This window comes from Papio anubis, chromosome 2, assembly GCF_008728515.1.
Source record: "Papio anubis isolate 15944 chromosome 2, Panubis1.0, whole genome shotgun sequence".
NCBI lineage: Eukaryota > Metazoa > Chordata > Mammalia > Primates > Cercopithecidae > Papio > Papio anubis.
Window position 1 is genome coordinate 33,791,761 of NC_044977.1, and position 21,444 is coordinate 33,813,204.

Consider the following 21,444-nt stretch of genomic DNA (forward strand, 5'->3'; position numbering starts at 1 on the left):
TTTTTTGCAAGACTATTTCATAGGTGATGATGTGTTATTCCATCTGTAAGTATACAATGGTGGGCTATCTTTTTTGTGCTAAGATTGATCAGTGGTCCAGGTATTACAGCCGGATACATCCATGTTAAGTACACCATCAGCTTTTCATCCAATGATTGAACATTTATTTTTAATATATTTGATATTATTCTATTTCCTGGTTTATATACTGATACTTAAAAGCCTTCCATTTATAATTTTCCATTTAATGAAAATTCCATATGAATGTTATTTCAAATATACTATAGATCTCTACATATGCTTTGGACTAATGCTCTCCAACAGAACTTTCTGCAATGAGGGAAATGTTCCATATTTGCACTGTTCAATATAGTAGCCATATGTAACTACTGAGTACTTAAAATGTGTCTAGAGCAACTGAGGAACAGATTTTAATTTTAATTAATTAAATCTAGATTTAAATAACCATATGTGGCCAATGACCACTGTACTGGACAACAGTTCTAAACTCACTAGCCTTCAGACTTTCATTAAAAGCTTGAACTAACATACTTTTTTCCCTTCTTGGAAGCTTCATACATATTCTTTGCTTTGCATGGAACATTATTCCCCAGACTAATTTCAAGGAAAACTCATTTCTATCCTAGAGGCCTCTCTTACTTCCTCAGATTCGTCTTTTACTTTCTCAGAGTGATCTTCCCTGGCCCTTCAATCTACAGTAAGTTAGTGTTTCCTATTATTTTTTTCTCATAAAAGTCTCCTTGTTTAATATTGACCCAATTTGGAATCATAATTATACACTCATGCGTGTGCATATTTATTTAATGTTTGTCTTTACTTTTTTTGTTTAAGAGAAAAGGCATACAAATTTATTAATGTACAGGGCTGGGGACCATAGAATGATTACCCCAACCCCTCAGTGGGTTACAGAAGTTTATACACCCTTTCTCAGAGGCAAAAGAGGAGACAGGTAATGTAGACAATTCTTTGAGGAACAGTAAATGATTATTAGGGAGAAGGAATGGACCAGGGAGACAGAAATTAACTTGTAAATGATTCTCTTTGGAATCGGAATGAGACTGAGAGGTCAGCTTTATCCTGTGGAAAAGTCCATCCAGGTGTGGTTGCATTCTTCAGTCTTCTTTTCTGCAGTAGATAATGATGTAACAGAAAGCAACTGTGCTTCTTTTGGTAAGAAGCTTTCTTGGTCAGATCAGGAAATTCCGGAGAAAGTCCCTCCTTGGCAAGTTTATTTAGCTCTGGTGACAGCCTTGGTGCCCTCGGACACGGCGTGCTTGGCCAGCTCCCCGGGCAGCAGCAGGCGCACGGCCGTCTGGATCTCCCTGGAGGTGATGGTCGAGCGCTTGTTGTAATGCGCCAGGCGGGCAGCCTCGCCGGCGATGCGCTAGATGTCGTTGACGAAGGAGTTCTTGATCCCCATGGCCTTAGAGGAGATGACGGTATCGGGGTGGACCTGCTTCAGCACCTTGTACATGTACACGTGCGTCTCCTTGCGGCTGCGCTTGCGCTTCTTGCCGTCCTTCTTCTGCGCCTCAGTCGCGCCCTTCTTGGAGTCCTTCTTGGAGCAGGAGCGGACTTTGATGGATCTGGCATGTCGCGGGAGAACTACAAGTCGAGGCGAACTAACAGCGACTCGAGAAAACGGGAAGTAATCTAATGTTTGTCTTTACTACCAAACCATAAGCTTCATGAGATTAGGACCATATCTGCATCATTCATTATTATGTCTCTGGGACCGAGCACAATGCCTAGCACATATTAGGACTTCAATAAACAAAGGCAAAGTAGGGCGTGGGGCTGCAGCCGCAGATCTCCTGGGCTCTGGGTCTGGGAGCAGACAGTAGCATCTGACACTTCATATCCCTTAAAGAAGACCAAATGTATTCTATGACAGGTAGGGAACCAGAGCCAGGGACTAGAGTGGGACTCCCTGACTTGTTAGAGGAGGTTGAGAAAAATGGCCTTGACTATCTTCCTAAGCAGAGGTGGGCAAACTACGCATCCCAGCCCAAATCTAGCCCTCTGCCTGTTTTGGTAAATAAAGTTTTATTGGAACACAGTTACATACATTTTTCTTTTCTTTCTTTTCTTTTCTTTTCTTTTTTCTTTTCTTTTCTTTTCTCTTTTTGAGACAGAGTTTCTCTCTGTTGCCCAGGCTGGAGTGCAATGGTAGGATCCCGGCTCACTGCAACCTCTGCCTTCCCGGTTCAAGTGATTATCGTGCCTCAGCCTCCTGAGTAGCTGGGATTACAGGTGTGCGCCACCACACCTGGGTAATTTTTGTATTTTTAATAGAGACGGGGTTTCACCATGTTGGCCAGGCTGATCTCGAACTCCCAACTGCAGGTGATCCACCCACCTCGGCCTTCCAAAGTGCTGAGATTACAGACATGAGCCCCCACATCTGGCCAGAGCACAGCTACATTCATTCTTTTACATATTGTCTGTGGCTGCTTTTGCGCCACAACAGCATAGTTTAAAGTACATGCATGCACTGCATAACAATGTTTCAGTCAATGACAGACTGCGTATATGGCTGTGGTCTCATAAGATTATAATGGAGCTGAAAAATTCCTATTGCCTAGTTATGTCATAGCTATCATAACATTATAGTGCAACACATTACTCATGTGTTTGTGGTGATGCTAGTGTAAACAAACCCACTGCACTGCTAGTCATATAAAAGTATAGCATGTGCAATATGAACAATATATACTTGATCATGATTATAAATGACTATGTCACTGATTTATGTATTGACTATACTATACTTTTTGTTATTTTAGAGTGTGCTAATTCTACTGATAAAAAAAAAACGATAACTGTAAAACAGCCTCAGGCAAGTCCTTCAGAAGAAGGCATTGTTATCACAGGAGATGACAGCTCCATGCATGTTACTGCCCCTGAAGACCTTCCAGTGGGACAAGCTGTGGAGGTGGAAGACAGGGATATGGATGATCCTGACCCTGTGCAGGCCGAAGCTAATGTATGTGTTTGTGTCTTAGTTTTTAACAAAAAAGGTTTTGAGCAAGTAAAAACTAAACTAAAAACAATTTAAATAGAAAAAAGCTTATAGAATAAGTATATAAACAAAGAAAATATTTTTGTCCAGCTGTCCAATGTGTTAAAAAGTATCAGTAAGCTAAGATTAACTTATTGTTGAAGAAATAAACATAAAAATGTTTTTATAAATTTAGTGTAGCCTAAATGTGCAGTGTTTCTAAAGTCCACAGCCTACAGTCTACAGTAGTAACAGTAATGTCCGCCGCCTTCATATTCATTCATCATTCACTTTTTGACTTAGCAACTTCCAGTCCTGCAAACTCCATTCATAGTAAGTGCCCTAAACAGGTGTACCATGTTAAAAGGTACAGTAAAAATATGGTATAAAAGGTTTTTAGGACACTAATATAATGATTTTTTTTTTTCAGACATAGTTTTGCTCTGTCTCACCAGGCTGGAGTGCAGTGGCACGATCTTAGCTCACTGCAACCTCTGCCTCCTGGGTTCAAGCGATTCTCCTGCCTCAGCCTCCTTAGTAGCTGGGACTACAGGCGTGCACCACCATGCACATTTCACACTGATCTCTTCCCTCATCTTGCGGCATTCTCTCTCTTCTCTCTTTCTCTCTGTGTGTGCATATGTGTCTGTCTGCAAACTTCCCCTTTTTATAAGGATTATATTAATGTCTACTCTAATGACCTCATTTTAACTCGATTACCTCTATCTCCAAATAATGCCATATTCTGAAGTATTGGGGGTTAGGGCTTCAAGATATTTTTTAGTAGGGAGGATAGAATTTAACTCACAAAGATGAAACGAACTCTAATCTGTATAAAATGGAAGACTGAATTAGAAAGATGAAGAGAGTATTGAGAAATTCACCCAAAATACACACCAGAGAGACAAAGATGTGTGTGCGTGTGCTTGTGTGTATTTATTCTGAACACATAGATGTGTATTTGTTTATCTATTTACTTCAGTTAAGATACAAGAATGATAGACTGAAAGGTTCCAACATTCCAGCATATCTAATAGTTTTATTGTAGAAAGCATTGGTGGCTGCCTACCCAGTTGCCATTGCTTTTTCTTCATCCTTAATTGCAGAATGTTGATTTTTCTTTTCAGGAAGACAATGTGCCTAGCTAAAAATACTTAACTTCCCAGCCTCTCTTGCAACAAAGATAGTCATGTGACCAGTTCTGGACAGTGAGGTAGCAGCAGAAGTTCCTAGGCTGACCATTCTTTTCTTAGTACAAAGTCAAAGTCCCATTAGGAGAAAGTGCTTCACCCCATAGCAGTTTGCCCACTACTCCTGACCTTAAGACAGAAATCCCAGTTGATTTTCATAGAATAATTTAACAAACCTTCAACAAACAGATAATCTCTACCGTTTGAAAAATAGTGAGGAAAAGCACTCAATTCATTTTATGAAGTTATTATACTTTTGTAACAAAGCCATTAAAAAAAAAGACCAGTATTTCTCATAAATACAGATTTAAACATCCTAAATAAAATATGTGTGTGTATATATATGTACATTATATATATACATACATTATATATATATATGTATTTCCCACTCACCCCATGGCCAAGGTTAATTGATCCCAAGAATAACATACAATCAATTAAGAGGAAAACATATGATCAATGTAATAGATACAGAAAATAGAAAGCACATTTGATAAACCTTTATGCATTCTCATATTTATTCATTTAAGGGGAAAAATGAGCAGAATTAGTGTTGGGAGTAGCAAGTTGCTATTATATAAAGTGTTCCTTTTATAGATGACGTTTGAGTAGAAGAGGTGAAAGAAGTAAGATAGCCAGCCATGCTGATATGTGGGGGAAGAATGTTAGGAATGTGGACTTTAAGATGGAAGCATGGGTAAGGTTTTTCAATTTATGTAGAAACAAACAACTAAACACTTAACACCAAGGGATAGAAGATAATACTCTTAACTGCACAAAAAGTATCTATCAAAATCTTACAAACATTAATGATGAAGTTTTATTACACTATATTGTCACAACCATTCTACATTCTACTGAACCTACGAGACAATGCAATAAGATCAGAAAGAATGGAAGGTATAAAACTTACAAAGACATTCCAAAGCAGATCTTATTTGCAGTCAACATATTTGACTCCATAGGAAATCTAAGAGAATCTACACGAGTTAATTAGAAAGTCATTGAATGCTGCTAGATCCAAGATCAATATAAAAACATTTTATTTCTATATACCAGTAATAAGCAAATTGCAACTGTAATTGCAATGATGTATCGTCAACAATGGCAATAAAACTGTAAAGTGTTTAGGAACAAATCATACCCTTTAGATTAGCAAATTAAGTAGTTAATTTAAAAGATTGAAAACAATGTGGATAAATGGGAATTTTCATATACTGGGAATGGGAAAGTAAATTAATACAACTGCTTTGGAGACTGCGTTAGTCCATTTTTGTGTTGCTATAAAGGAATACCTGAGATTGGGTAATTTTTTTTTTTTATAAAAGAGATTTTATTTGGCTCATGTTTCTGCAGGCTGTACAAGAAGTGTGGTGCCAGCATCTGCTTCTGGTAACAGCCTCAGGAAGCTTTCAGTCATGGAAGAAGGTGAAGTGGGAGCCAGTGCATCATATGGTGAGAGAGGGAGCAAGAGAGATGGGGGGATAGCCCAGCACAGTGGCTCATGCCTGTAATCCCAACACTTTGGGAGGCCAAGGCGGGTGGATCACTTGAGGCCTGGAGTCCCAGACCAGCCTGTCCAACATTGTGAAACTCGGTCTCTACTAAAAATACAAAAATTAGCCAGGTGTGACGGCACACGCTTGTAATCCCACCTGCTTGGGTGGCTGAGGCGGGAGAATCGCTTGAGCAGGAGGCAGAGGTTGCAGTGAGCTGAGATCACGCCACTGCACTCCAACCTGGGTGACAGAGTGAGCCTCCCTCTCCTAAGAGAGATGAGGGGAAGTGCCACACTCTTTTAAACAACCAGAACTCAGAGGGGGAACTTGCTGATCACCAAGGGTATGGCACTAAGCCATTCATGAAGGATCCACCTCCATGTGCACAGTTCATAATAGGGTTGGTGCTCCTATGAGAATCTAATACCTTTGCTGATCTGATAGGCAGTAATGCTCACTAGCCTGCTGCTCACCTCCTGCTGTGCAGACCCATTCCTAACAGGCCATGGACCAGTAGGGGTCCGTGGCCCAGGGATTGGGGACCCCTGTTCTACAGAATGTTCAGCACACATGCTGAAGGATACATATACAAAAATATTCATTGTAGCTTTTCAAAACAATAAAGATTTGATAACAAAGCAAATTATAATCCACAGGAAAATACTGTGGTCATGTAGCCAATAAAGTAAATAAATGAACTATACTTACATGTATCAATTTATGTGATAAAAACAAGTTTCACATAAAAAAGAATAGTGCTTCATATAAAGTTTAAAAGCATGACATCCAATATTATAGAGGTACATGTGTAGGTAACACAACATAAAGTGCGATGAAAAGGGGTAAACATTTGGCCGGGCGCAGTGGCTCACGCCTGTAATCCCAGCACTTGGGAGGCCAAGGCAGGTGGATCACGAAGTCAGGAGTTTGAGACCAACCTGACCAGCATGGTGAAACCCTGTCTCTACTAAAAAAAAAAAAAAAAAAAAAAAAAAAAGAAAACTACAAAAATTGGCTGGGCACGGTGGCAGGTGCCTGTAATCCCAGCTACTCAGGAGGTTGAGGCAGGAGAATCGCTTGAACCCCAGTGGCAGAGGTTGCAGTGAGCCAAGATCATGCCACTGCACTCCAGCCTGGGCAACAGAGTGAGACTCCATCTTAAAAAAAAAAAAAAAGATAAACATTTAATGCCAGAAAGGGACTTCTTATGGGCATGGGAGGAGGAAAATGTTATAGGAGTTTACATATATTTGTAAAGTATCCCTTCTTTTAAAAGATCTGAAATGACTAAACTTTAATGTTTGATAAAGCTATTAGGTACAGGTATTCTTTTAAGTATTCTGAATGTTTGATGTATTTTACAATATTTTCAAAAGTGAGATGATCTTCCAGGAAGCTGACATTTTTTATCTCATGGACCACATCCGGTGTTGCATAACTTCAAGTTTCTGCCCAGTGAGTACTCCAATTCTCTCTTAGTTCTCTATCTCCCCTTTGGGAGTTAGTTTGAGGTCATGTCTGTGTAATCACCAGGGAAGCACAACAAAAGCCAGCTATTTATTTGTTCTCCCTATGGCTTTTCTTTTTTTTTTTCCTGACATGAATTAAAACTCATGTTCTGATTTCTATCCCCATGACGTTGCTCATCAATTGACATTATTAAACAAATACTTCAAGAACTTTGAAATTTCTCTTATGTTTCCTCAGGGTGTGGTGATAATTGTGAGTAGAAAGACAGTCAGATGGGATTACCAGGCAAGCTTTTGTTTTCTTCTTGATTGAAAGGATTTACTCCTCTTTTTAGCTTCTCACTGAATCCTTTCTCACTAACAAGTATCTCACAGCTTTTCTCTCTCTTTTTCTAAAGCACAATTTAATTCATTTTTGTCCAATAAAGCATTTTTTGCACTTCCTTTCTATGTCTACTCCACATAGAACAACTTTACTCATCTCACAGAACCTTTGCGTCCTCATTTTACTTTCCTTTGCAAATCTTGAGCAAGCCCCGCCCTTATCTCCACTCCCTCCATCTTGGTCTCCCAGACGTCTTTGTCTTTATTATATTTTCAAAAGCGAAACAAATCAGTTAAGAGGCCAGTAATATTTTTGTCTCTTAAAAACCCATTTCCTTGGCCTTTCCTTTTTCCTTGTTTGGGCGGGAATAGGACAATTTTTGATTTTAAAAACTCAGAGTTCCCGGCTCAAAATCCTCCCTAAAGTTAATTCATTTCTGCCCAGTTTTATGTTCAAAAATCCTGTCCTTGTTTTTTTTAGGCAGCATGCCTATGATTAAGCATAAACGGTGAATATCCTTTTACATACGAATCATGCTTTCCAATGTATATTTTTTTGCGCATTAATTTTTTCCCCAATAGCTCTGTGAAGTAGACACGACAGAGAGAATTGCCCTCATTTTACTCCTGAGGAAGCAGAGGCATAGAGACATTTACTCCTTAGAGTTTGTCAACTGAAAAAGGTAGACTTTAATTGAAGTTGATAGAAGCAGGGCAGTTAGGAAATGGAAAGGCCCGGCTGCCAGGGGTTACAGACACAGTCAATTCCCTATGAAAGTGCTTTCTTCACTTGGCTTCACTAACCAGATTTCCTTGAGGCAGGGAGTAGGTGAGTACGCCTGGTGTGATAAAGGTTCACTCCAATACATGAACAGAAAATATTTCAGTTCAACAAAAGCAGAGCCTGGGAGAGAAACCCAGGGGGTTTACACCAAATCTGGAAGGAGGCAGGAAGCAAGCAGAGGGGAAAAGGACAGAAGGAAAGTGAGCGGGGGAAGGAGAGTCAGTGACAAAGGAGGAAAAGGTGTGAAACAATTTGCTCCTAATTTATCTTTATGAAAATTCCTCTTTGAAAATGAGATAAAGAAGTAATTATTTGCATCACAAATTAACTCTTCACTTCAAAAGAGTATTTACCACAGGTGTGATTCTGCAATGTGAGGCTTTAGAAAAGAACATGACTTGGGAGAGGTGGGAGATTCAAACAATCAAATCCTGATTATAATATAATAGGAAATAATTCCAGTGATAAAGGGGGAGACAGCTAAAGAAGGAGGTGGTTATACAGGGAGCTCTCTGCAGAGCTCAGGCTTTGAAAAAGACATGAACAGAAGGCAAAGGGAGGGGATTACAGATAAGCTTGAACACAAAAGACTATCATGAACCTTCAAGAACAGAATAAAGGAGGCTAAAGTCAGCAATCAGCTGAGCTTTACAAAAAAGTGCTAAAGGCCGCATTACTTAGAGTAAGGAGAAGCACAAACATGGAGCAACCTGCTCTTTGAGGAAGTAAGGTAGTGTAATGTTAACAGAAGTTCAGCAGTGCTTACTTTTTTCTAGTGTTCATTTTGCTTCTGTCTTCTCCTAGGTGCAAAAAGTAGTTGTAACTGATATTTCTCTTAGAGAGAGACTGTATTTGTGCCGAAGGAGCACACTGATATTATCCCACTAGGGAAAGGGACAGAGATCCCCAGAGTCTCAGCCTCAAAGATAGGAGAAGACTTAGGAGCTCCCTGGCCACATTTGCGAGAAAGATGGTGAGAAGCAAGTATAGGAGCGACAAAACCAGGAAGACAGTGATCTACCACACCCCCTCTTCCCTGCTGTGCTCAAATCTTGTGTAATTCTTCTAAAATTTGTTAATTGCTTCGAGTGAGTGAATTTCCCATGGAAACAGAAGATGAAACTCAGCTTGGCTCTCTACGGCACATGGTGAAAATGAAAGCCAACTTTCAGATTAAGGAGCCAAAGGAAAGAGACATAAGGATATACAACCTTCAATTTTGTTTGTTTGTTTGTTCTGAGACAAAGTCTTGCTCTGTCACCCAGACTGGAGTGCAGGGTACAATCTCAGCTCACTGCAACCTCTGCCTCCCGGGTTCAAGTGATTCTCCTGCCTCAGACTCCCGAGTAGCTGGGACTATAGGCACACACTACTGGGCCTGGCTGATTTTTGTATTCTTAGTAAAGCTGAGGTTTCACCATGTTGGCCAGGCTGGTCTAGAACTCCTGACCTCAAGCGATCCACCTGTCTCAGCCTCCCAAAGTGCTGGGATTACAGGTGTGAGCTCCCGCCCCTAGTCTACCACCTTCAATTTTGAAAGGAAGGTGCAATAAGAATTGAAGTCCCACATAGGTGAAAAAATTAAGAAAACATGAAACCTGTCTAAGTGGATTTAAGTTTCTAGAGCTAGGGGAACTAAATACCAGGAAATTGAAATAATATGCAGTATCTGAGACCCTCTGTCAATAATCTGTTGGGAATTGCAGCAAATGGGAGAGCTGCCTGAAGGCTGAAAACTTTTCACAAAGGGGAATGGAGTAGATTCTATGAACTAGAGATCAATAAGCAAGCATTGACATCTATTCCACTACAAATGATTAATTCAAGACTAAGCCAATCATGGTATTCCATTCACCTTGCTAGGATGGATTGCTGCTGTGATTTAATCCTGGTTAATAAGATACAAGGGGGAGTTCTGGGAGTATTGGGCAAAGAAATGACATTAGGAGAAGAGTGGTTCTGGATTTACCGAACATTGTTGTGTCAGATATGACTCTTAGAATGGCTCCATCATTACTTATGGAGGTGGAGGTTGGGGAGCCAGCTCGAGAGCAAAACAAACCTCTGGAGTTAGCAGACAGGGGAGATGGAAAGAGCTTGGATCCATGATGACACTGCTAAACCATTGAATCTGCCAGTCTGAAGCTCATACTTCATATAGACTTCTTCATGAGTGAGTAAAATAAACCTTCTCATTGTTGAAGAAAATCTGAGTCAGGGTTTTCTGATATTTGGGGCAAAGACACATTCTAACTGATACAATGATATATTTGGCAGAAAGAGTATGTGATACTCTATGCAAGTACTACAAATAGCAAATGACACTGACTCTGACCCTTAGGATTTAGGCCTCAGTGTTTTTCAATAACATGACAACATTCCCTTTAATGTATTCTTCCGTTTGAAGATAATTCAAATCTCAAGGGAAGTCTAAGACAGTAGCTATTGTAATTTAAATTCAGTGACTAAGCAGGCTGGAATGCTAGGATAAAACCAACAAGTCGAATAGATGATGAATACAAGATCCAGCATTGGTTCCAAAAATCTACATCCAAAGTTCAAGACCAGGCGTGGTGGCTCACACCTGTAATCTCAGCACTTTAGGAGGCTGAGGCGGAGGAGATCATCTTGAGGCCAGGAGTTCGAGACCAGCTTGGCTAACATAGTGAAACCCTGTCTCTACTAAAGAATACAAAAATTAGCCAGGCATGGTGGCACCCACCTGTAATCCCAGCTACTCAGGAGGCTGAGGCAGGAGAATCACTTGAACCTGGGTGGAGGAGGTTGCAATGAGCCGAGATCATGCTACTGCACTTCAGTCTGGGTAACAGAGTGAGATTCCGTCTCAAAACAAACACACAAAAATACAAAAGTTCAAGACTTGGTTTAATAGAACTTTAGTGGAAAACATCTGAGAATTTTAGTTGCGCACATGTAGCAGATGTTATAGTCTACTGCCTATAGTCTTACATCAAAACTAAGGCAGTTATTCCCCCAGCTGAAGGGAGTGTTGGTTACGTATGGCCAGTGGCTCTCAGCTAAGTCCCTGTCCAGGACTGGTCCTCAGCTGAACAGAACCATCACTCTTAGGTTGTGCCTCCTCCCTGGAGACAGATACTTCTTATAACTCAGTAATATGGGCATATAAAAGTCTGTTTTGTATGCCTAAAAGCAGAACAAGTTTGAAGGTCTATCCCAGATCCTGAGATCCCTATGGGATCTGCCAAAGTCCTTGTTACGGTTGAATAAGAGTCCCACTCCTCTTCTGCCCAGGCTTCCTTTATCCTACATGAGTGTTGATCCTCAAGTTCCAATAAACTTTCTGCACGTGAATCTCCAACTCAGAGTTTGTGTTTGTTAGGGACCCATGTCACCATGGACCTCCTGTTGGAGTGAGATCATATGGGAGCCAGGTAGTACTTGTAACATTGACCTAAGTGTGACTCATGGTGGGTCATTTTCTTAGTTCCCAAATGTGTAAATTCCAATTTAAAATTGGGATGGACATACGTGGCAGTTGGCTGAACCATCATTGTGTGCTTGACTTTGGAGAACTAGTGTAACGGGGAAGGCCAAGTGGGAGCTTCTGAAACTTTCCTTCAAGGCAAGATAATAAATTTTAAAAATGGGGGTAGGTGGGATGACAGAAATTAGATTGACTATTGAAGATCTAATGAATTCAGGGTTGATGGTCTCCAGTAACGCATCAGTCTGTCCCCCCCAAACCCTGGAGGATGACAGGAGACTGCCACACAGTCAACTAAGTGCTGGCCCCTAATTGCAGCTGTGGTGCCAGATGCGATGTCTTTAACATGGCTTCAAGTATGTACTATGAGGCCATTAATCTGGTGTGTTTATGTGTTCATATCCATCCCTATTAGTAAGGAAGATCAGAAATATATTCACTTGGGAAGAAAAAAAGTTTGCATTTACTTTTTCTTGCCTCAGGACTATACAGATTCTCCCATCTGCAGACATAATATAGTCCAAAGGAAGCTGGACTACATGGACATTTTGCAGAACTTCTCATTAGTTTGCTACATCTGTAACATCATATTAATCAGACCAAGTGAACAACAAGTGGCAAGTGCGTTGGAAGCCTTGGCTAGACACATATACTCCGAAGGGTGGGAGATTTTAAAAAATACTATAAAGATTCAGAGACTTTCCACATTAGTAAAATTTTTAGAGGTCCAGTAGGCTGGGGTATGCTGAGACATGCACTTCTAAGTAAAGGACAAATTATTGTAACTTGCATTTCCCATAACTAAGAAGGAAACCCAGCACCCAATAAGCGTCTTCTGGTTCTGAAAGCAGCACTTTTCACACTCAGAGACACTACTCTAGTACATACACCAGCTGAATCATGAGTCTACCAGATTTGGAGAGAGCCCAGAGCAGGAAAGGGCTCTGCAGCAGGACCAGGCAGTAGGGCAAGCTGCCCTGTCATATGATGATTTTGGTCACATGATGTGGTAGAGCCTACAGTATAGGAGGTATCATTGATAGAAAAAGGCTGTGTACATTTTATGGCAGGCCTCAATAGGAAAACACAAATAGACCCCTAGAATTCAGAAGCAAGACAAGCTATATGCAGCAGAGAACTATAAGTTTAGATCAATATTCCTGGTGCACTACTGGTTCCTAGTAGGAACACAGCACGCAACTATGGGATGCCAAGGGTCCACACAGCAAGGACTGACCATAGCAAGTTCTGACAGATCCCCAAATCATGAAAGGCAGGCAGGCTTACCCACAATTGTAAGAAAGGAAATGATACATTTGGGATCAGCCATTAGCAGAGCCAGAGAGTACAAATAAGTTGCACATGTATGTGGCCCAGACTCCTAGGTCATCCACCACATTTGCACTGATGCCTCACCCTTAGCTCACACTTACGGCAGTGTGGGGTGAGGACAAAAGCTGAGTTTGATTTATGGATGGGTAAGATTGGAATGTAGTAGCAAGCTAAAAATAGACTATTGCTATATAACAGGGCTACATCCTCAGCGTGTCCCAGAAAAATAGGGATGAGGGAAATTCTTCCTAATGGATAAAGCATAAGACGGTGCCTTTGTCAAGAGGAATACTCTGAGATAAGGTATGTACCACTTAACCACTTATAGGCAGTAGTGAATGATTTGGACAGTTGACTCTATACAACCTGGGAAGTACAATGTCTTAGCCAGCTGATGTTAGCCAGCTCTTATCAGTGCTGGCACAATAGGCACATTAATGGACAATGGGTAAGGAATGGAGACACCATCCTAACAAGACTAATTGACTTTACTTTCTTTTTTTTTTTTTTTTTTTGAGTCGGAGTTTCACTCTTGTCACCCAGGCTGGAGTGCAATGGCGCCATCTTGGCTCATTGCATCCTATGCCTCCCGGGTTCAAGTGATTCTCCTCTGTCAGCCTCCTGAGTAGCTGGGATTACAGGCGCCTGCCACCAAGCCCTGTTCATTTTTGTATTTTTAGTAGAGATGGGGTTTCACAATGTTGGCTAGGCTGGTCTCTAACTCCTGACCTCAGGTGATCTGCCAGCCTCGGCCTCCCAAAGTGCTGGGATTACAGGTGTGAGCCACAGTGACTGGCCTAATTGACTTTCTGAATCAGGAGAAGATAGCTCTTCTCTTACATGATGGTGACAGAAAAGAATTCTCCCTTGCCTAATTTTGATGGTAAATGGGTAAGTACAACAACCATGACTGAGAAACAGTGGTGGCAATGGAAGCTATTTATAGGCCCAACAACATGGGCTCTCACTTGTTAAGGCTGATCTAATTACTGCCACTGCTGAAGATCCAGCCTGACAGCAATAGATACCATCATTGAGTTCCCAATACGGCTCCATTCCTCAAGAAGACCACCAGCTTCTTAACGGCAAATTTATTACAATGGGTCCTTTCCACCATGTGATTTTGATATGAATTTGACACTTATCTTTCCTATTCATACAACTTCAGCTAGACAATGCCTACGTAGCATTTGATCCACTGCAACAGGATCCTGCCAAACATTGCATCGGTCTAAAGTAACTGCTTATGTTAATGGAAGTATGGCTGTGTGGACACGACAATGTGATCCACTGCTCCTATTACACACCACACCTCTCTGAAGTTTCCAGCCTAATGGAATGTAGAACAGCTTTTTAAATGCACGACTGAGGCATCAGCTTGAAGATGATACTTTCCGATGATGAGATACCAACTTTCAGACAACAGTATACACTCTAGATCAATGATCATTGTATGTGCTGATCCGATGAATAGAATACATGGATCTGGGAAATAAGCTTTCTTGTGTCTTTTCTTATAAAGACACTAATCCTGTCATATAAGGGCCCCACTCTTATGATGATCTCATTTAACCTTAATTACTTCCTTGTAGGCCTTAGCTCCAAATATAGTCACATTGGGGGTTATGGATTCAACATACGAATTTTGGAAAGCTCTTCTTTCCCCATGGATTGTCTTTGTTGAAAATCAATTGACCATAAATATAAGGATTTGTTTCTGGACTGTCAATTCTGTTCCATTGGTCTATATGTCTTCTTACTGCAAATACCATACTGTTGATAACTGCAGCTTGATAGTTTTGAAATCAAGGAGTAAACATTCTCCAACTCCTTTCTTCCCACCCATCGAAAACCACCAATCTTTTTTCTGTCTCTATAGATTTACTAGATATTTTTATTCTAGATATTTTTCTTTTTAAAAAGTGTCTTTTGGCTATTCTAGGTCTTTTGTACTTCTATGTAAATTTTACAATTTGCTTGTCAGTTCGTGATAAAAAAGGCTGGTGGAATTTTGAGAGGGATTGCATTGTCTATATATCAATTTGTAGAAAGTTGCCATCTTAACATATTGAGTTTTCAAATCTCAGAACATAAAATGTTAGAGGTCCCTGGTCTTTTTGAATTTTAAATTTCTTTTCATAATTTAAACATTTTTTTCTATTAAGGTAAAATTCACATAGATAAAATTAACTAAAGTGAACAATTCCGTGGCATTTATTACATTCACAATATCCTACAACAACTACCTCTACCTAATTCCAAAATATTTTCATCACCACAAAGGAAAACTGTGTACCCATCAAAGAGCTACTCCTCTTTCCTTTTTCTCCCATCCTCGGACACCACCAAACTTCCTTCTGTCTCTATGGATTTACCTGTTACCTCTGAGTATCTCATATAAATGAAGTCATACAACATGTGACCTTTGTGTCTGACTTCTTTCATTAGCACAGTGAGTGTCTTCAAGTTTCATTCACATTGTAGCACGTATCAACTTCATTCCTTTTGATGGCTGAATGATGTCCCAATATTCTTTCTATCTTTTGGCTATTGTGAATAGTGCTTCTATGAATATTTGTGTATAAGTACTCATTTGAATACTTGTTTTTAGTGGTATATAACTAGAAATGGAATTGCTGGGTCATATAGTAATGCTATGTTTAACCTTTTGAGGTAAAAGTCCTTGTTCCCATATGTCCTCTAGGGCATAAAAATCCCATTAAGCTCTAAGTTATGGCTTCCACCTAGTCATTTGGAGCTCCTCGTGCCGGAAGACAAACAACCAAGTGACGGAGCATCATGGAAAGGATGATTAAATCTTGATTTTTCAGGAGAAGGAAGGAATGTTGTACAGTGGGAACCTGGAAGAATGCATGTCGTACTTGGGTGATTCACTGAGGTGTCTCTTTACATCTCTTTGCCTAATTTTGATGGTAAATGGATAAAATGCAGCAACCATAACTTGAGAAAGTCACCATGTCTCTCAGAGTCACTCCACCACTGTGATGGCTAATTTCAGTTATCAACTAGACTGAATTAAGGAATACCCAGATAGCTGGTAAAGTATTATTTCTGGTATGTCTGTGAAGGTATTTCCGGAAGAGATTGGCATTTGAATCAGTAGTAAGGAAGATTTCTTTTTACCCCATGTGGGCAGGAACCAGCCAATCAACTGGGGATCCAGATAGAACAAAAAGGCATAAGAAAGGTGAATTTGCTTGCTTTCTCTTCTGGAGCTGGGACACTCATATTCTCCTGGCCTTGGACATCAGAACTCCAGGTTCTCTGGCCTTTGAACTATGGGATTGCAGCCGTGGTTTCCTAGGTTCTCAGGCCTTGGGCTTTAGGCCCAGAGTTATACCATCAGCTCTCTTGGTTCTCAGGCCTTTGAACTTGGACTGAGGTAAGCTACCATCTTCTCTGGTTTTACAGTTTACAGATAGTGTATTGCGGGACTTCTTAGCCTCCATAATTGTGTGAACCAATTTCCATTATAAATCCCCTCTCACGTATCTATATCTACACATATCCTATTGGTTCTGTTTCTCTGGAAAAGCCTGACTAATACAACCATCTAGACCAGTAGAGTGCTAGTCAATAGTGAGGAGAATCTGGAATAGATCGTAGAAAAGGGTGATGATAATTACTTTGGCTCTGAGACCAGCTGCTGTGACAGAGAGTACAGTTAGTCCCACTAACCTTCCCCAGGAAGTGATACCAGCTAGATTCCTGATAAAGCTGTTTCTAGCATTTATTATTTGAAGAAACTAGAGCCAAGTGGCATACAGTGTAGACTACAGTGGATGCTGTGATGTGCTACCAAGATCTTACTGGGGAATTTGTTCCCCCAGTTGTTGGAAGTGTTGACTGCTGAATACTTTCAATTGAAGAGAGCTTCTTTGTCTAAGCATGCATTCTGCCAGAGGCAGCCCCCATTTAATAACTGTCTGGGGCCGTAACTGTCCTGCCCTCTACAGAGCTCCCTCTGGGATTCTCTTAAGTTCTCTGTGTGACTGCATTATAGTACAACTCTTTCCTGTGCTGAAATCTACTTCCTTCACTCTCCTATAGGTGTTGATCCCTAAGGCATACCTCATTAAACTTATCCATTCTGCATGCAAATCTCCTTCTCAGAGTTTCAATGAGCCCTAAAAAGTCAATGCAATTTCAGTTGGGTCATTAAAAATTGAATATTCTAATCATGGGAAATAATGAGTTCATGGCACTCTGAACTGGTTACACAACATTTAGAGGACTGTGTCCTATTTGGGGTCTAGTATTTTAAGACAAATTAATAACATGGCTACATCCAAAGGAAAGCAACCAAGATGGATAGTGTAAGAAAATATTACATGAAGTAGAGGTAAAGCAATGGAAGCTTTGGAGAACTATTTTAATCCCACAAAGGCTGCGGTGGGGAGGAAAGAATAGAGATTCCTGTGCTAGAGGAGAGAATAGGAATCAAAAGGTGGATTTTGTAAGGCAGCAGATTTTGGTTTAATGAAGAGAGGAATTTTCTAAAGGATGACCTGTCATGTGTCTTAGGAAGAAGTGAGCCAGCTTCTTAATACAGCTAGATGACCATGGGTCAGAGATGTTCCAGAGAGAATTTCTGCAATTATTAGCAGACCGGGCTCAAGTCTCTTCCAACTCTCAAATCCAATGATTGTAGGTTGTGATAAATTACAGGCTTCTTGAGAGTCTTTCATATGGAGTCTTATGGAATCTGTCCAAGCATAATACAAGACTCAATTGTATCAGTTTTTCTTAAAGAGAAAAAATACCCCCATCACCATTAGTCAGTCTGGACTGGTGCTGCATGAAATAGGATAAATACATGATTTTCCTTTTTCACTTTCCCCAACTCCAATGAGTCTGCTATTAAATTCCTTTTTTAAGACACAGAGAAGCAACAGATTGTCTTTGTACAGGTTTAATTTTTATTAGTAAACATATTTACAGGTTTTTAGGGCTCAGAAGATAATTCATGTCCTTCTAGAATTATTTTTAGCCTGTCTTATCACAGCCTTAGGAATCCAGACTTGCTGTTATTTACTGATAAGAAAGTTGAGCTTTAGTAAGTTTACAGACTTGACCCAGGCCATCAAGGAGACTACATGCCAATGCTGGAAGCTGACATCTTGTATTCTGAATGAAACAGCCTTTGCACGTTTCCCCTAGTCATCCTGCCTGTCATACCACCCTCACTATATTTTATGGGTTGAACTGTATCTGCCAAAAATATTTGCTGAGGTCCTAATGCCCGGTCTTTGATCCTGTGTTGAAATAGGGACTTTGCAGATGTTATCAAGTTAAGATAAGGTCATATTGGATTAGGGTAGGCCCTTGTGATTAGCCTCCAGAATGGTGAGAGAATAAGTTTCTGTTGTTTTAAGCCACCCAGTTTGTGGCACTTTGTTATGGCAACCCTAGGAAACTAATACACCATATCCAAGGCACTGCTCCCAGGCAGGAAGGGATGGAGTAAGACGAAGGGATGTCAGGCTCAGATATCAAAAGGGACAAAGACAGAAAGTATTGAAGAATAAATGTGTTCCGCACCTCATTTTCTGGCCAGAAGAGGAACAGACTACCCAAGAAGCCTTTGGCAAGCAAGTATCTGCCACCATCAGCCTGGGTATTAGAGCATAACATACTTGTGCACTGGACTGTGTAAGCAGGAGAAGGTGCTCTGTTAGGTACTATCCATTTTTCTAACAATCAGACTACAAAGTCAACCAAGTGTCCTGGGCACGTATAGGGAATAAAAGACAAGAGAAAAATCAGATTTTATGTGAGAGGTTGAAAACACTATGCCAAGTAAATAGGGTCTGGGTGGGCTATGAACTAGACAGACATGATAGGAATAGTTGCTTAGGGTGAAAAAAATAACAAGAGTACCAATAATAAGAATAATCTCTTACATTTGTTAGGGCTTTACAGTTGACAAAACACTTCTGCTGTGGTTTGAATGGTGTCCCCTCCAAAATTCATGTTGAAACTTAATCTCCAGTGCAATAGTATTAGGAGGTGGGACCTTCAGGAAGTGCCTAGGCCATGAGGGCTTTGCCCTCATGGGTGGAGTTAGTGTCTTATAAAAGGGCTACAGGGATCTACCTGTGCCTTTTGCCCTCTGCCCTTTTACCACACGAGGACACAGTGTTTACCCCTTCAGGAGGACTCAGTAACAAGGTACCATCTTAAAAGCAGAGACCAGGCCCTCACCAGACACTGAACTTGCCGGCACCTTGATCTTAGATTTCCCAGCCTCCAGAACTGTGAGAAAATAAACTTCCATTATTTATAAATTTCCCAGTCTGTAGTATTTTGTTACAGCAGCAAGAGTACACTAAGACAGCTTTAAATATGTGATTTTTATCTAATCTCCAAATGTTCTAGTAAGGAAGATTGGGCCATGACTGGGCACGGTGGCTCATGCCTGTAATCCCAGCACTTTGGGAGGCTGAGGCAGGTGGATCACCTGAGGACAGGAGTTCAAGACCAGTCTGACCAACAAGGTGAAACCCCATCTCTACTGAAAATAAAAAAATTTAAAAAAAAAAAAAAAAAAAGAAGATCGGGTCTTCAGGTCACCATTTTATTCATGAGGGAACTGAAACTCATAGAGGTTAAACCACTTGCCCAAAGTAACTTGTCTGTGCTAGCACTAGAATGCCAGTCTTTGACTCATTTCTGTTCATTTTATTTCCCACAAGGTGGTCAGCACCACCCTAGGTTCAGCCCAGCTCCCTCTCTGGGACACATGTATCCTCAGAGGCCTATAACCACCACTGACTCCTCTCAGTGCCCTGCAGACTATACACAAAGCAGGGAGTCAATGCATAATAATGGAGATGGGGTGATTAATTGAGGTGACGGTGGGTGGAGCAAGAGGTCCCAGGTCTTGTGCTTGGCATGACTCTCTGGTTCTGCCTCTGCCAGTGTGTGCTGCAGACAGTTAAGCTGATGCTGGCATCACCTGCACTGAGTCTCTGTGTCATGAGGTAGTCATGGAAACTCACTCCCTTCCTAAGGTAATGAGGAGACAATTAGGTAGAAAGGAGGCATCGAGTTAATTGCCTGTCATCCCCTCTCTGCTCTCTGTGTATTAATTCAAATTAAGCTTTTTCAGTTTTCTGGTGTCAGCAGATACCAAGGATCGGAGCACAGGCCTGGGAGCCAGGACCTCCAGAAAACAGCCAGTTCTGCATGAATCACTTGCCCTTCCTGCCTTTTTGTTTAGTCCTGACCCAAGCATTCAGGAAAACAAATCTCTTTGCCTGACCTCCCTTGGCTTCTGACCGAAAGTCTCTGAACTGACTTAATTTGAACCATCTCTGGCTCCACATCCATTCAGCTAGACATTTCTCTTCTTTTAGAGAAAAAGGGAGGAATTCAAATTAAATTCTACATTTGTGGAAGTCCAATGTAGCTCAGAGAGATGTAGTTAAATAAATTAGTGATGGATGTTTTGTGGTGTGTATAGTCCGCATGGATGGTAGAAGAGGCAAGACCTAGAGGTCATTTGTGAGTAGGGTCCCCATAGGCTCAGCTGTCACTTGAGCAGAGCAGGAAAAGATCTACCAAGATCACACCTTTTCCTTCCCTGTCCTTTCCCTTCCCTGTCCTTTCCCTAGGGTCTCCTCTCTACAGCAAGATGGAATTATTTGAAATTCCTTGCATGGTCCTTACTTCTACTTACCTTTAGCTCTTCAGAGGTCTGCTGTGTCTAGAACGCCTTTCCCACTTTTTTATTACGTCTCAACCCTGACAATACTTGTCCAAGAAGCCTTCTCAAGGTGGAATATGGAATATGGGGCTTCCAAGTTCACAAATTTCAAGAATTCATGGGTTTCCAAACACCATGAATTTCTCTTTTTTATAGACAACAAGCAGCTCATCACTGTACACCTAAATTCTACTATGGGCTGGAAGCTTCTGGGGGCAGGAACCATATCTTCTTTATTTTTTGAGGTGGTGTTTCGCTGTTGTTGCCCAGGTTGGAGTGCAATGGTGCAACCTTGGCTCACTGCAACTTCCGCCTCCCGGGTTCAAGTGATTCTCCTCTGTCAGCCTTCCGAGTAGCTGGGATCACAGGTGCCCACCACCATGCTCGGCTAATTTTTGTATTTTTAGCAGAGATGAGGTTTCACCATGTTGGCTAGACTGGTCTTGAACACCTGACCTCAGGTGATCCACCATCCTCAGCCTCCCAAAGTGTTGGGATTACAGGCGTGAGCCACTGTGCTCGGCAAGCCACATCTTCTTTGATGATGTTTCCCAGTACTAAGCACAATGCCTGACACATAGAAGGTTATCAATCAATATTTATTGAATAAGTGACTGATTTAGTAA

At 41.0% G+C, this 21,444-nt stretch overlaps 1 pseudogene across 1 annotated transcript; it reads right to left on the bottom strand.

The window, feature by feature from the left end:
• Positions 1 to 846: 846 nt before the first annotated feature.
• LOC110742521 lies at positions 847 to 2,101 on the bottom strand (annotated as a pseudogene). Its single transcript, XR_002520280.2, has one exon. The product of XR_002520280.2 is annotated as a histone H2B type 1-H-like (transcript).
• Positions 2,102 to 21,444: the final 19,343 nt, after the last annotated feature.